This window comes from Amblyomma americanum, chromosome 2 (assembly GCF_052857255.1).
Source record: "Amblyomma americanum isolate KBUSLIRL-KWMA chromosome 2, ASM5285725v1, whole genome shotgun sequence".
In the NCBI taxonomy this organism is placed as follows: Eukaryota; Metazoa; Arthropoda; class Arachnida; order Ixodida; family Ixodidae; genus Amblyomma; species Amblyomma americanum.
Window position 1 is genome coordinate 36,504,887 of NC_135498.1, and position 13,827 is coordinate 36,518,713.

Here is a 13,827-nt window from a genome sequence, read left to right on the forward strand (position 1 = left end):
GATATCCTGGTAAAATCCGTAACAGGAGTGCATCGGTTGTCATACATCATCACAGAAACCATCTCTTAGGCATTATTTTGTCCTCTTGGTTCATCTACAAAACCAGGATGCTAGCTAAGCCGCTAAGCCAACATACACAATCTAAAGAAAATTTGGCTGTGGATTAATTGGAGAGAAATCGGTAATAGCCTCGTGTTGTTTCTGCGCTTGTTGCTACGACGCGTTATCTCACTGGTAAAGGCTCGCGCAAACAATTGTTATGACTTATAACGTATGCTCAATAGAGGTTCACAAAAACAGATAGGGTTCATTACAACGATTTATCGAATAATTCCGAGCAAGCTTCGATGCTCTTCAATTCTGCCGTATTTTATAAACAGATCAAAACTCCACACCACGAAAGACCAGTCTTACACTGTCTTTTGGAGTTTGCTCTATGAGCTGCAGAAATAACCGGCATTCACTTTTCAGTACGTTAAAAGCGAATACTGTTTGTTGGGAATGTAGGACGGAGTTCGGATTGGCATATATGGGGCGATTCTTGCAGCTGGTGTACACCGGAGTTAACATTGCGACAGCACTTTTATGTAGCAGGTAAGCAGGCAGCGTTTTCGTGTGTCGCATGCTTTAAAAGCAGTTTTCAGATTGCTTTTTAACAGCTCGCATAACGCCGGTGCGCACGTGTCAGCCTATGTGTATGGCAAAAGAGGAGATAGCTGGCACTAAACTAAACAACAAGAAGCGTCCAGTCAGAGCACACAATATGAATGGATCGCCTGCATCCACTTTTTCTTTTTCAGTGTTCCCGTCACATTAAATTGCACGACTTCTAGCATTCCGAGAGGGCGAGGGAAAACGGTAGTTGCACCGTTCCACCCACTTTCCGGCTTACGACTAAGGCTGTGACTGAAAAAAAAAAAAAAAAACACTAACGTCTGATTCCAACTGGCCACCAACCTCAATCAACTGGCCATAGTTCGAGCTTTCTAATTCGCTAGTGGACCCCCACGGGCGTATTGGTAAAAATGGGACTCCGTGATACCGGAATTGTGGTGTTATAAAATTTTCTTCCACAGGATTGCCACTGCAAACGGCATTAAACAGACGACTACATTCCTTGAGCACCGGTAAAACGATCTGGAGTATAGTTATTATTCAAGACCTGATAAAACTAATTACATTTGTGAAGAGCTTATAGCGTGCCCTGCATGGTTATGGAAAAGGCAAAACCTGAAAAAAAGAAGCTCCGTTATAAAAACGAACGATGTGAACGTTTCGAGAGATGCCGCTTAATAAAATACTGACGCATTGTGATTTATTACTCATACCACATCGATCCTTTGCCCTAATACCACACTAACAACATCAGTTAGACTGCAAATGACGAAAAGCTGAAAATGACTAGAGCGTATAACCACACATTTTTCGTGGCTCGTTTCTTCGCATAGGTCTAAATAACGAAGGGAACGAGATTGACGAATTTAAGAAATAAAAAGACATCTTCCCCGTCTCTTCTCCTGCGCCTTACTATTCTCACCACCATAATCATCCTCATCATCATAACCAGTTAACTACAGGGCAAAGTCATCTCCCATATCACTCCTGTTAGCCCGGGCATCTATCCAGTTCTTTCTTAACCGCTGTCGTGTCTAGATCTCCTGCATGGGGCTCCTTGAGGGTGAACCGAGGCCAGAATTGCTGTTCACGCTCATTATTCCGTGCCTAAGATATCGGTGCAACCGCAGATAAAAAAAAAAGAGAAATGCTGACAGCCCCTTTTGCTCTCCTTTGCTACCAAGCTCCGGCGATAAACGAGCTCGGAACGCGTGTCCCTGCCCAGCTGCGGCTCGCCGACCGGCTGGCGTATCGCCACAGCGGCCTTTGTCGAAACTCCGACAGAGGGCGGGGCCATCGCGGCTGTGAAGTAGGTCGCGTGGCGTTTGACACGTCGCCAAAGCAGCGTTGCGCGGCGAGTGTCACGCACGCAGCCAACCATCCGGCCGTCGGTAGCGTGGCCGAGCGGTCTAAGGCGCTGGTTTAAGGCACCAGTCTCTTCGGGGGCGTGGGTTCGAATCCCACCGCTGCCAGAATTTTTTTGGCCTTTCAGCTATTGCCACTGGATGCAGTTAGTGTGCATGATGCCTGGGAAATTGTTACGAAACATTGCTGCAGCAGCTTGAGAGGAATTTACCCATCTCCTGGCCGATATTTTACATTTTGTTCGAATCTTTTCACGTGGAGCAGTCAGTTCCCTAGCGACCGAGCATAGTGAATTGTATTGCGGGGGTTGGCGATCAGTACGAGAGAGGTAGCCAGTAGCGTGCAGTATGTCGGTAGCGTGGCCGAGCGGTCTAAGGCGCTGGTTTAAGGCACCAGTCTCTTCGGGGGCGTGGGTTCGAATCCCACCGCTGCCAGAATTTTTTTGCCTTTCAGCTATGCCACTGGATGCAGTTAGTGTGCATGATGCCTGGGAAATTGTTACGAAACATTGCTGCAGCAGCTTGAGAGGAATTTACCATCTCCTGGCCGATATTTTACATTTTGTTCGAATCTTTTCACGTGGAGCAGTCAGTTCCCTAGCGACCGAGCATAGTGAATTGTATTGCGGGGGTTGGCGATCAGTACGAGAGAGGTAGCCAGTAGCGTGCAGTATGTCGGTAGCGTGGCCGAGCGGTCTAAGGCGCTGGTTTAAGGCACCAGTCTCTTCGGGGGCGTGGGTTCGAATCCCACCGCTGCCAGAATTTTTTATTTTTTCAGCTAGGTGAGAGGGCATGATGCCTGCCAAATACTCACTCTTGGGAAGCATTTATGCAGTATTTACAGAGGTCGTTACCGTCTCCTGGTCGATAGTTTTGTTTCGATGGAGCAATCATTTTGCCTGGCGACCGAGCATAGTTGTATTGTCGGATTGGCGAACAGTAAGAGAGCAGTAGTCAGCCTAGTGCAGTACTGCCGCAGCGTGACCCACAGGAGGTGCCCCACGTTTTCGCCGTTTTTATTTATTGGCAGTGCACCGCTGAGCCAATTTATTCCGGTTATTTGGTTTTGCGCTAACTTGTAAGTAGAGTTGCTTTTCCGACGTATCAAAGATCACTTTCTTCGCACCATATGTCAAGTAATACTCTGGCGCGCGTTGCCGAATTTGGTTGTGGGGAACCCAACACGTTGCTGGTTGCTGTGCGAAGTCCAGAGCTTTTACAGAGATTGCTTTCCGTGTTAGATTTCTCACTGCCCGTTTTTTTTTTGTTCAAAAGTATATATAAGAAATGTACAGAGGATAGCATTGTATAAGAATTTATGTGACACTGCATTACGGAACCATTGTACTATCAGCGAGAAATGAGACGCGAAAAAGACAACTGAGCCACCAAACGCTAAATATATAAACCTTAGCTGGGGGAAGCTCAATACTAGCTCAGGTTCTTTTAACTTCGAAGGCGCAAAGACTCTTTTTCACAAGTGTTCATCAGCCTCACTTGTGTTTCCTGTTCAGGAGCTAATTAGCCGGTGTTTTTGTGTAGCTAGCTTAGTGTTCTTGTTCGTGTTTCATTCGTTGCTTATAGTTCACAGCCTTGTACTGTGGATGCCCAGGAAGTGATGTTCACAAACTTGTTAAAGAAATGCATGTGACGTGAGGGATAAAAGCCTGTATTTTTTTTCAAGCAGCACATAGGGGCTGTGCAATCATTTCCAGATATAAAGGGCTCTTTTTACTATGGAGATTGCATTGCCTTATATGGAAAGAACCGGAAACTATAGATCACGTTTTTCTGCATTGTTGGGGGGAGGGGGGGAGGGGGGTTACTTCTGTAATGTCCTCCAAAAGATCGTTAAAGAAAAGAATTACCGCCGAACCCTCAAGGAATCACGTTTTTGCCTACGGAGAGCAAAGACGCGATACCAAAGCATATGGAGAATAAAAACATATCGAGAATAAAAGTATGTCATTCCTTATAAGCTTGTTTATGTTGATAAAAGTGCAACAGCGTTTTGGAAACGCGAACCGCTTGTTCACCGCAGCCACTATATACTACGTCCTTCGCAGGAAGTGCATTGTGTGGAACTTTACAGCTAATATTGAGAAGATTCGGGATGTTAAGCGCCCCCCCCCCCCCCCCCCCCCCCCCCCCCCCCCCCCCCCCCCCCCCCCCCCCCCCCCCCCCCAGCGGCCGCTGTAGATGCTTGCGTTCTCCAGGAAGATTGTAGAAATCAAGAAATTCCACCTCCAGCTTAAGTAAGATGTCTCTTTAAAAACTCTCGCGCCACATCATCCTGAAGTAAATTACTGAACCATTTTGGAGTGAGGGCACATGTTGTGAACATTCGATTTAGCTGGAAGCCGATATTAAGTCGCCCTGCTATGCCCAGGTGTTTGTGGTGCACTTGGTACTAACAAAATCGGTTCTAATTCATCTCACGTAAAAGCTTAGCAATGCTCAGCACTATGAATGAAAATATTTCATGCAGCTTTCGAGTAAAACTTCTTGTATAGAGCTTCAGTGCCGTGGAAATAAAGCAAAGCTCACAAAGGATACAAAACTCCACGCGGACACGTAAAGCGTAGCTCGAGTTAGCTGATCAGCTCAGTATTCTTGCGTTATGAGACTCATACTAAATGCACTGATTTCGTAGGCTTTAAACCATCCCCAGTTTGCATGTACAAACTGAAATAAAGATTGATTGATTGATTGATTGATTGATTGATTGATTGATTGATTGATTGATTGATTGATTGATTGATTGATTGATTGATTGATTGATTGATTGATTTTGGTTGCGTTCCCCAGATGGTAGCGCGCCCCCTGCGCATACCGGGTGCCTTGACATTCCCGAATGAGACAGACGTGCCCCATGAACCTCACGCATTGATGTAAAAAAGTCGCAGCTCTCATGTCGGTACCTTGCCTCAACATATGTACTATCGGGGGCAAAGGGAACTGACCCATCCTCCCCTTTCGTTCCGAACGGATGGATGGGATGGATGGGAGGCAGGAGCGTCCCCTCTGAAACCGGGTGATGGCAGTTGACACCATGTTCCGCTTTTTTTCTTCTTTTTTTGTTTAACTGTGTTGTAAGTTATTAAAATTCGCCATTTTCTTTAGATACGTCTTCGTACACTTTTAACCTTACGTCTCCTCTCTGCTTTTAAGCCAACAATCTTCCAATCCATTTTTGATATTTCCACCGCAGATTTATTTACATGACCATTGTTATCTCTAAACCCTAGGGCCTCAGGAAGAGAGACTGTGCCTGCATCGACACCGGGATGGATACCACCACATTTTAGTATGAGGTGTTCTATTGTTTCTACAGATTTACCACACACATCACATGTGTCATCTTCTTCGCTAAATTTCTTTTTATAGCTGCGCGTTCAAAGACAGCCTGACCTAACTTCAAAGAGTAAGGCACTGCCTCTTGAGTTATTATAAAACGCTTCCTTCCTGATCTACCTTTTCCAGTATCGATATAGTTCTACACTATGCTTCTTTTCTATTGAATGTATCCAATTTTGAATTGAATCTATCCAACCGTGCCACACTGCAGGAGCCACCTGGTGTCGAGATCGGCGCACTGTGCAAAAAAAGGGGGATGGGGGTGGAAGCAGTTACTTTTGTCTGAGATAACACATTCGTACGAAAACTCAGGCTCAAGTGCAGTTAACTGCAAGAATGATTTAATGAATGGACGCAAGGGGTACATGGCTTTGACGGACAAGTGGGCTATTCTTTAAGGCTCGTGAGACAATCACACACAGTGCAGTTTATTGCATCGCACTCGTAGAACAACGTTCACATGCAGTGTAAGATCATGGATAGCCTAATTTTTGACGTCAGACCGCCTTTGGTTGTGAGCCTTAATACGACATTGATTGTAGAAGATTGAAAACACGTGCTTCTTGTTCAACTTCCGGTGCAACTTCAATACTAAAGGATTTGTGTGGTGTGCGACGTCGGCGGTGGTGGAAATTCGTCCGGACCCCTCCCCACGGTACCGTCATAGCATCTCCCACCCTTACAAAAATTCCGTTGGACAGTCTGCAGACTGCCCATAGACTTGTGTGTATAAAGTCTACAGAATTTCGGTAGACAAACCCTAGAAAACAGTGTATAGGCAATACAAATCCTATAGACAATCTATAAACAATCTACAGAGTTATGGCAGTGCACTTTTATTAGACTTTGGTCTATAGACTATGAATAGACAAAAAGAAATTTCTATAGGAAGGCATATAGAGTCTGTAAGAAGTTTATATACTGTCTATAGACCATTTTTGCAAAGGCGTATAACCTCCACGACGGATAAACCCCTCATACCAGACCCGACCCCTCCCCACGCTACCCTCATAGCAGCTACCGTATAACTTTCGCACGTATAAACGCCTCATTCCACATCATACCTCTTGCGAATCTCTATAAACCAGCGCTGTTCGATTCCGCCCACCGAGTAGTTACGCCTAATGCATATGCCTTCTGCTCGAAGGTTCCCATTCTCCTGCTAAATGCGCCCCGCCGCGGTGGCTCAGTGGTTAGGGCGCTCGACTACTGATCCGGAGTTCCCGGGTTCGAACCCGACCGCGGCGGCTGCGTTTTTATGGAGGAAAAACGCTAAGGCGCCCGTGTGCTGTGCAATGTCAGCGCACGTTAAAGATCCCCAGGTGGTCGAAATTATTCCGGAGCCCTCCACTGCGGCACCTCTCTCTTCCTTTCTTCTTTCACTCCCTCCTTTATCCCTTCTCTTACGGCGCGGTTCAGGTGTCCAACGATATATGAGACAGATACTGCGCCATTTCCTTTCCCCCCAAAACCTATTATTATTATTATTATTATTATTATTATTATTATTATTATTATTATTATTATTATTATTATTATTATTATTATTATCATTATTATTATTATTATTATGCTAAATGCGAAGCAGTGCGCCTGACTGAAGAGGAGAGGAGGTATCGCTCGCGCATGCGCACTCACTTTGTGCGAACATAAGGAAGTAGATCAGCGCCGCCGCCAGAACCATGTTGCCGATTGCCAGCACGACACTCAGGATGACATAGAAGGACGAGTACGGGTCCTCCTCCAACCTGCAACCAGGGAAGCCACGGAAGTTCAGTGCTGTAAAAAGCTGTTTCTAAGAAACTTTTAGAACCTGTGCTGCCATCTAGTGAGCATGGTCATAGCCATATCCTGCGGTTTAGAAACTCTCGAAAAGGTGGAAGTGTGGTGCGAGCACTTTTCAGGTGACGATCAAGACACCAAGCGGATCCGCGTGCACTTAAATGGGCGGCAAAGCGCTTTTAAGCTCTTATTAAGCAACCGTGAGAGAGAAAAAAACTCATTAGTACAGGGATGCTCAATGTTAACGGGAACACGGGATCGCGCGGCCTCCACTCATAGCGAAGCGCTGCCGCCGAGGGCGCCAGTCGCGTGCGCGGAAAGAGCAGAGGGGCGTGCTTATTGCGCATTGGCCTTTGCACCTTTGTCGCAGATTCTCGCCGGCTTTCGCCGGAACGGCTTCGCGAAGTGTGGCGGCCGCTCGCTCCCGTGTTCCCTTCTACTTTGAGCAACCTAGAACATACTTGTGCGTAGAGCGGACTATGATTTTCCGCTGTGTCCCAGAAATTTCATAATTTTCTCTACATTAGACTTTTCCCAGAACGCAGCCAAACGTTTGAAAGCCGGAATAACGTGTGTCAATCATGTTTTAGAACCGAAATTATCCTAACCCAAGCGTTTGAAAACATTTGATGGCACTATTTTCACTCCGGGTTTCTGCACGATATACAGGGTGTCCGACGTAAATTGAGCCAAGGGTTAAAAAATCTATTAGCACAGGTTTCAGAAACGGCATTTAAAAAAATTTAAACCTATACAGATACTTCCAACTCTTGCAGTGACGCAAACGAAATTACGTTGATTATGGATGTGAAAAGAGAACATCGGCATCTGTGTAGAAACCTGGGAATTGAGATGTGAAACCAAAGCGAAATAAAATGTTTCAGCGCTATTATAAATGAAACCAACATCGAACGCACCTGCCCATTTATATTTCTTCGTGTTCGAGCTAAAGAGACGTACTAAACGCATGTAAACAGTGCTATCGATAAAAGGAAAAGGCAAAAGCACGAAAAGACGTGGACTTCTCCTTTGTATACCTACTATCGCCCAAGCCTTTCGCTCAGTTGCCTTTTTTTTTAATCTACAACACTGATTATGTGCCTTTAGGATGTCTCTGAACACTCCCGGGAACGCGAAATGAGACCATGGGGTGCCTGAGAAGAGCAGCGGAGAGACTCAAAGCGGAATGGGAGCCTCTTTTGCAAGGGACCAATGAGAGCTTCGTTATGAACGGGAGAGACGATCATTGGAAACCTGCTGAAACTCACCACCATTTATTAGCGGCCGTTGTCCCAACGACGCTGCCTTACGGCAGGCTGTCTTCTAAACCTATACATCTGACTTAGGCGTCGCCTGTTTTTTCGCCGGTCTGCTGTGTACATGCGACACAAACACTGCGAATGTGGCAGTGTCAGGTACTTCAGATCATACCAGTTGGGAGGAGGAGAAAGGAGGAAAAAATTCTTAAAGTGAAGAGGAGTTGGGCGAGCTTATGGGTGGGGCCCTCATTCCAGGGCTCCACTGCCTTGAGCTGCCCTGCAGACCTGTTGTATGAGGGCCAGTTGGTCCTCCAGGTTATCGCCGGTCAGCAGCGCCTCCCACCGTTCAAAAGACGTGTTGTCCATCTGTAGAGTGTTTGGTTTGGCCCTAACATCCCCACGAAATGTGGAAGAGTGTAGGGCGGGCCTGGTACCAGGGACAGGTATCGAGTATAATGTTCGGTGTACGAGATGTAGTCTATGGAAGTTTGGAAATCTGTTCGTCTCTATCTGCAGCCAAGAGACGGCATCTGGGGTGTCTAATTTCTTATGAGGTGGAGGAAAGTGTCTCCTTTTAAGACGCTGAAACTCGAGGCGTTCGTTATACCTAGAAGGTATAGGGGTAAAAGCAGACATGGTTTGTGGCCCCGCTCGGTTGATGATGTCTCGAGCTAGAGCATGTGCCCTCTCATTTCCCTCCAGTCCCTCGTGGCCTGGGGAAACGACGCTCCAAAATATGACAACAATCCCAGTGGCCATTTTGCGGACGTTTAAAGATTGTGGCGTCATCTCAAAGTGGGCAATAAAAGCTGTCGCCGTATTTGGCCACTGTTTGCCGAACAGCTTAATTTTGATTACTTGTTTAAGCTCTTTGTTTGTCTGCTGAACTGTCACAGGTATACATTTTTGTTACTGCATCTGTTTCAGTGGTTTCGTTGCCAGGGGGTTGTGCATTTATTAACAATCCCGGAGTTTGAAACTGTTCGTAACAAAGTTTGCGTTATTTAGCACGGTAGTCGTAACACTCCCAAGCTGCGTAATTTGGCCCAATCAGACCTCCGTATTTCAAAGCATGAACAGTACGAAATTTTTGCAACTAGTAAGATAAAAATACCTGTATTATATAGCCAGTGTCGTCATGGGAGTCAAGACAGAGCGCAGAGCACAGCTTTCACCGTATACCGGCCGAAGCGACAGGTGATGAAGAACGGAATAGAGACGCTCGCAGGTTTTTCCCGAGCTTCTAGTCTCACACATGACGACCATTAGGACGTCAGTGCAGGGCTTGTACGCCATGGGTGTCACTCACTCCTGCTCTTCCTCGACGACGACCGTAGACGGGCGCCGGAATCCTCCAACCGATGACCGCCGCCTAGCGCCGGACACCGAGGAGCGCCGCCTAGCGCCGGACACCGAGGAGCGCCGCCTAGCACCGGAAACCGAGGACCGCCGCCTTCCAGCCATTGAGGCCCGCCGAGCTCCACCCACAGAGCTACGTCGCCTTCCGGACATGGAGGCACGCCGCGCCGAAGACGCTCGGCGACCACCAGCGGCTGGTACTGGGACGTGACGTTCCTCTTGAGGGGGTGTCTTGATCATCACGGCCTGCTTGCGCTGTCCGCGAAAGGAAGGCAGTGACACTGCAGTCAGTGCGCAAGGCTTGAGTCGGGATCGCCAGAGAACGAGGCTATAATAATAATAATTGTTGTTTTGGGTGGAAAGGAAACGGCGCAGTATCTGTCTCATATATCGTTGGACACTCGAACCGCGCCGTAAGAAAAGGGATAAAGGAGGGAGTGAAAGAAGAAAGGAAGTAATAGGCGCCGTAGTGGAGGGCTCCGGAATAATTTCGACCACCTGGGGATCTTTAACGTGCACTGACATCGCACAGCACACGGGCGCCTTAGCGTTTTTCCTCCATAAAACGCAGCCGCCGCGGTCGGGTTCGAACCCGGGAACTCCGGATCAGTAGTCGAGTGCCCTAAAAACTGAGCCACCGCGGCGGGCTAGGCTACCGATTGTGAAGCCTGGGTAATTTTTAAACCTACAATCGAAAGGGAAGTTCAGGTGCAAGCGCTGTTCTAGAGTTAGAGTTCAGGGTGTAGGCAGACAACGAGACTGCTTTTTGTGAAGCCAAAGTTATCTCACGGGTTAAGACAAAGCTGGAAGTATGGGTAGATGGCGCCTGTTCCTCAGCCAAACTCTTGATCGGGACGTGCACAGAATTGGCAAACAAAAGTTGTTAAACGGGCGATTGGTATAGTGTACAAATTGTTAAGCAGCCAGCCAATGGGGTGACAAGAATACGCAGCAATGTGAAAATCTGGGCTAAAGCTTGTGCATACGGGCCTGAGCACTCAAACGGGGCAAAGACGTGTGGACTTTCTCTAAGGCGGTGAGGGAGAGACGGGTGAGCGGTGCGGAGGTGCGAGATATTTGTCTCTAAAATGTGCGCCGATTGGCAAGAAGCAGGGGATGGTATGCATGCCGTCCCGCGAGGACTGCAACGTTGCTTAAATCCAGCACAAGTGATACAAGGGATAGAAGACGGCGTGTCGCCGGTTTTTACCTCCATCTCCTTGGCCCAGAGTTGGCTCTGCTCCGGCGACATGTGCTCCGGAGGCACGACGGGCAATGTGGGCGGCTCGATGGGCGGCTGCTTCTGCATGTGCAATAGGTTTGTTCAAGGAATCGGCACTGCTCCACCACTGCCACCCTTATAGTGAGGTTCTTGCGCCGACGTTAAGCGCAAGTTAGTCTGTCCGTTGAAATCTGTATGGTACGGATCTCGCTGGCAGTCATCACCACTTTCCATTGGCACTGTACCTCCGGTTCCTTCCCTTCCCTCTTCGCCGTGCGTGGAGTAGCGGTACAGTAGCCGTGCTTACATGAATTCGACAGCACCGCATCGTTATCAGCTTTCTCGTGCATCGCATTCATGTAAATGGCAATAATGCGCTAGGGAGCATGTCGTATCGATGCGTCCGACGGGAGCGTATCGAGAAAAGCAAATCGAATTCCCCGGTGCATTGAAGCACGTTTGGAGATGCCCTTCTTTCTTCATGCCGTTGCTATACGGTATACCAACTCAGCTGGATACCACGACCGATACGGGAACGGCTGGCCCCCTCCGCAGCGCGCGATAGGCGAGTGGTCACCGTTCCCCGAGACTTGATGCCGTACATGTAAACAGTGGTGTGTTGCCTCCGCGAGATACGCTGGGAAGTACGATGCGCCACTGTAGTATCGATGTAAACGCAGCTAGGGTCACTTCTTCACGGGTCGGCATCTCCGCCTTTCCTCTCATTGAAGTGTTTATTCCCTCATGGTCTGAGGTAAAGAGTACGCATGCGCAGGTAGCAAACGATGGTGGAAGCCATGCTTGAGCAATCCGCAAACATGATGCGGTAGATCTGAGAATGTCTACTAAGTTTTGCACTCTTCATACTCAAAGAACGGCCGGCAGTAAAATAATAAGAATAAATGAGGTTCCAGTTTTTAAATAGTCCACTCCAAGCTAGAGCACTGCACAGGCCGCATTCTGTGGCCCGTGATCGGCCCGAGCCCGAGACAAAGCTGCAGCCCGGCCCAGGCACGCGGCTTGAAGCCCGGCAGGGCGCGGGCCTGGGCCCGTTTCTACAGTAGTATAGCTCAAGGGGAAAATTGCTCACTGAGTGCGCGTTGTCTCCAGCTACACAAGGAAAAAATAGCTGGCCAAGGCACCTGAGTCGCAATAAAACTTGAAAAAAAAATGGTTTGGTAAAGACAAAGCGAAGAGAAGTTAAGACGGGTTCGGCCACCCGGCTTTCTACACAGTGGTCTTGTCTGTGAACAGCGCCGGTTCCGAGAGCCAAATGAAAAGGGTTGCATACTCGAGAAATTATGTTGATCACCTCTAGATATTTAATTAGACCTTTTTTTTACAGCCCGCCGGTTATAAATATTAAGTCGCCCTAGAAGCAGTACTATTAATCTTGTTTAATCAGCACGACTTTGCTCGTTTAATTCATGGCCGCACTGGTCGAGTTTCTATGAACACGATAAGTAAAAGTGGCTATTTATTGCCTAGTAAGTGTATGAAGACCCAAAGCGTTAGAAATCAATATGCTATTCTACAATGGCGTTTCTCGTAGCGTAGGAATGTGTTTTTGGTAGGCGTAGGCATAAAAACAGACTTTCTTGGAACAGACGGCTGCCAGCCGTGCAGTAGAATGAAGGTCATTCTCCATCAGTTCTAATGAGACTTCAAATGTCCTGTCGTGAGCGGTAACACAATAGCGAGTAGATGTGAAGCGCCTTCTGGTGGGATTTGACCGTGTGTACTCACAAATAGCTGAAATAGCTTAAGCCAGTGGTGCTGTGTACTTTAGTATAGGAAACGCACTCGCGTAAATCAGGTTTGTGTCAGGAGTTACAACGCACCACTAATAATTAACGCCGATGTAGGGCAGCCCGCTGGTGGATTTCGCACTTTTCTGTTTAAGTTCTCTTGTGATGTTCAATGCGGCCAGGCTTGCGCGTCCAAAGGTACTTGGACTGTGAGAGACGATGATTAAACTGGGCCTACAAATGAGCTGTCTCTCATTCCTCGTCAACAAAAAAATTAATAGCAGTAGTTTATTGATAAAGCGCCCGAAACCAATTAGCACAGGAATTCCTTTATAATTTCATAGATGTTTCGGGCAACAGTAAAAAAAACTGTATTGCTTGTCATTTTTTCCCGTGAGTAAATCGAAACTATACCAACCATCAAAAATAAGTATATGTAAGAGCTGAGTAATTTTTTTTTCCGCCAGTGCCATGACCATGTTTCATCCGTGTGGCTGCTAGAACGCCACCCTACAATAATTAATCAAAAGCCATACACAGCACCCTTTGCACAGGGCCCGAGTGCGGCCTGGACCCACAACTTCCAAGCCCGGGCACCGGCCCAGACCCACTAAAACACCAAATTTTACGAGCCGAGTCGGACCCGAGATTTCGGGCTTTCAGGCCGACGCGAGGCCGTGTAGTGCTCTACTCCATGTTCATTATTGCGCCTTCGGCTAAGAGCATGTAGCTACACTTAGTCGTAATGTTAAGTTCTCAGGATCGGCTTAGGTAACCGCTTCGCGCCCGTACGTTCCTTAATGAGGCGGGGTTCCATGACTACGTCCTGTCACTGGCACATATGCACCATGTTAGGATCAGACGCAGCATCATGAGCCTGGCTATGGCACATTTTGCATCGTTTTCCTGACCGGAAGAAAAATTAGTAATGACCCGCTTACCGCCATGGTGTCAGTAGTTAGAACTGTCCTCCTCGATGCAATAAAGCTGGAATCTTTGGCTGCTGTCCGCGCTCTGATACGAAAGAACGAGCTCACGCGACTTCTTTCCTCTTCTACTAATTCTTCTTCACCTTTATCGCTGCGCAGTGGACTCGCTACCACCAGCGAACAAAAGAAAAA

General features: G+C 47.6%; 3 non-coding genes across 3 annotated transcripts; all 3 read left to right on the forward strand.

Moving 5' to 3' along the window:
- The first annotated feature begins 2,005 nt into the window (after window positions 1-2,005).
- On the forward strand, window positions 2,006-2,087 carry TRNAL-AAG (transfer RNA leucine (anticodon AAG)). The gene has a single exon. It is a non-coding gene; the product is annotated as a tRNA-Leu (tRNA).
- Window positions 2,088-2,332: 245 nt separating this feature from the next.
- On the forward strand, window positions 2,333-2,414 carry TRNAL-AAG (transfer RNA leucine (anticodon AAG)). The gene has a single exon. It is a non-coding gene; the product is annotated as a tRNA-Leu (tRNA).
- Window positions 2,415-2,656: 242 nt separating this feature from the next.
- Window positions 2,657-2,738, forward strand: TRNAL-AAG (transfer RNA leucine (anticodon AAG)). Its single transcript has one exon. It is a non-coding gene; the product is annotated as a tRNA-Leu (tRNA).
- Window positions 2,739-13,827: the final 11,089 nt, after the last annotated feature.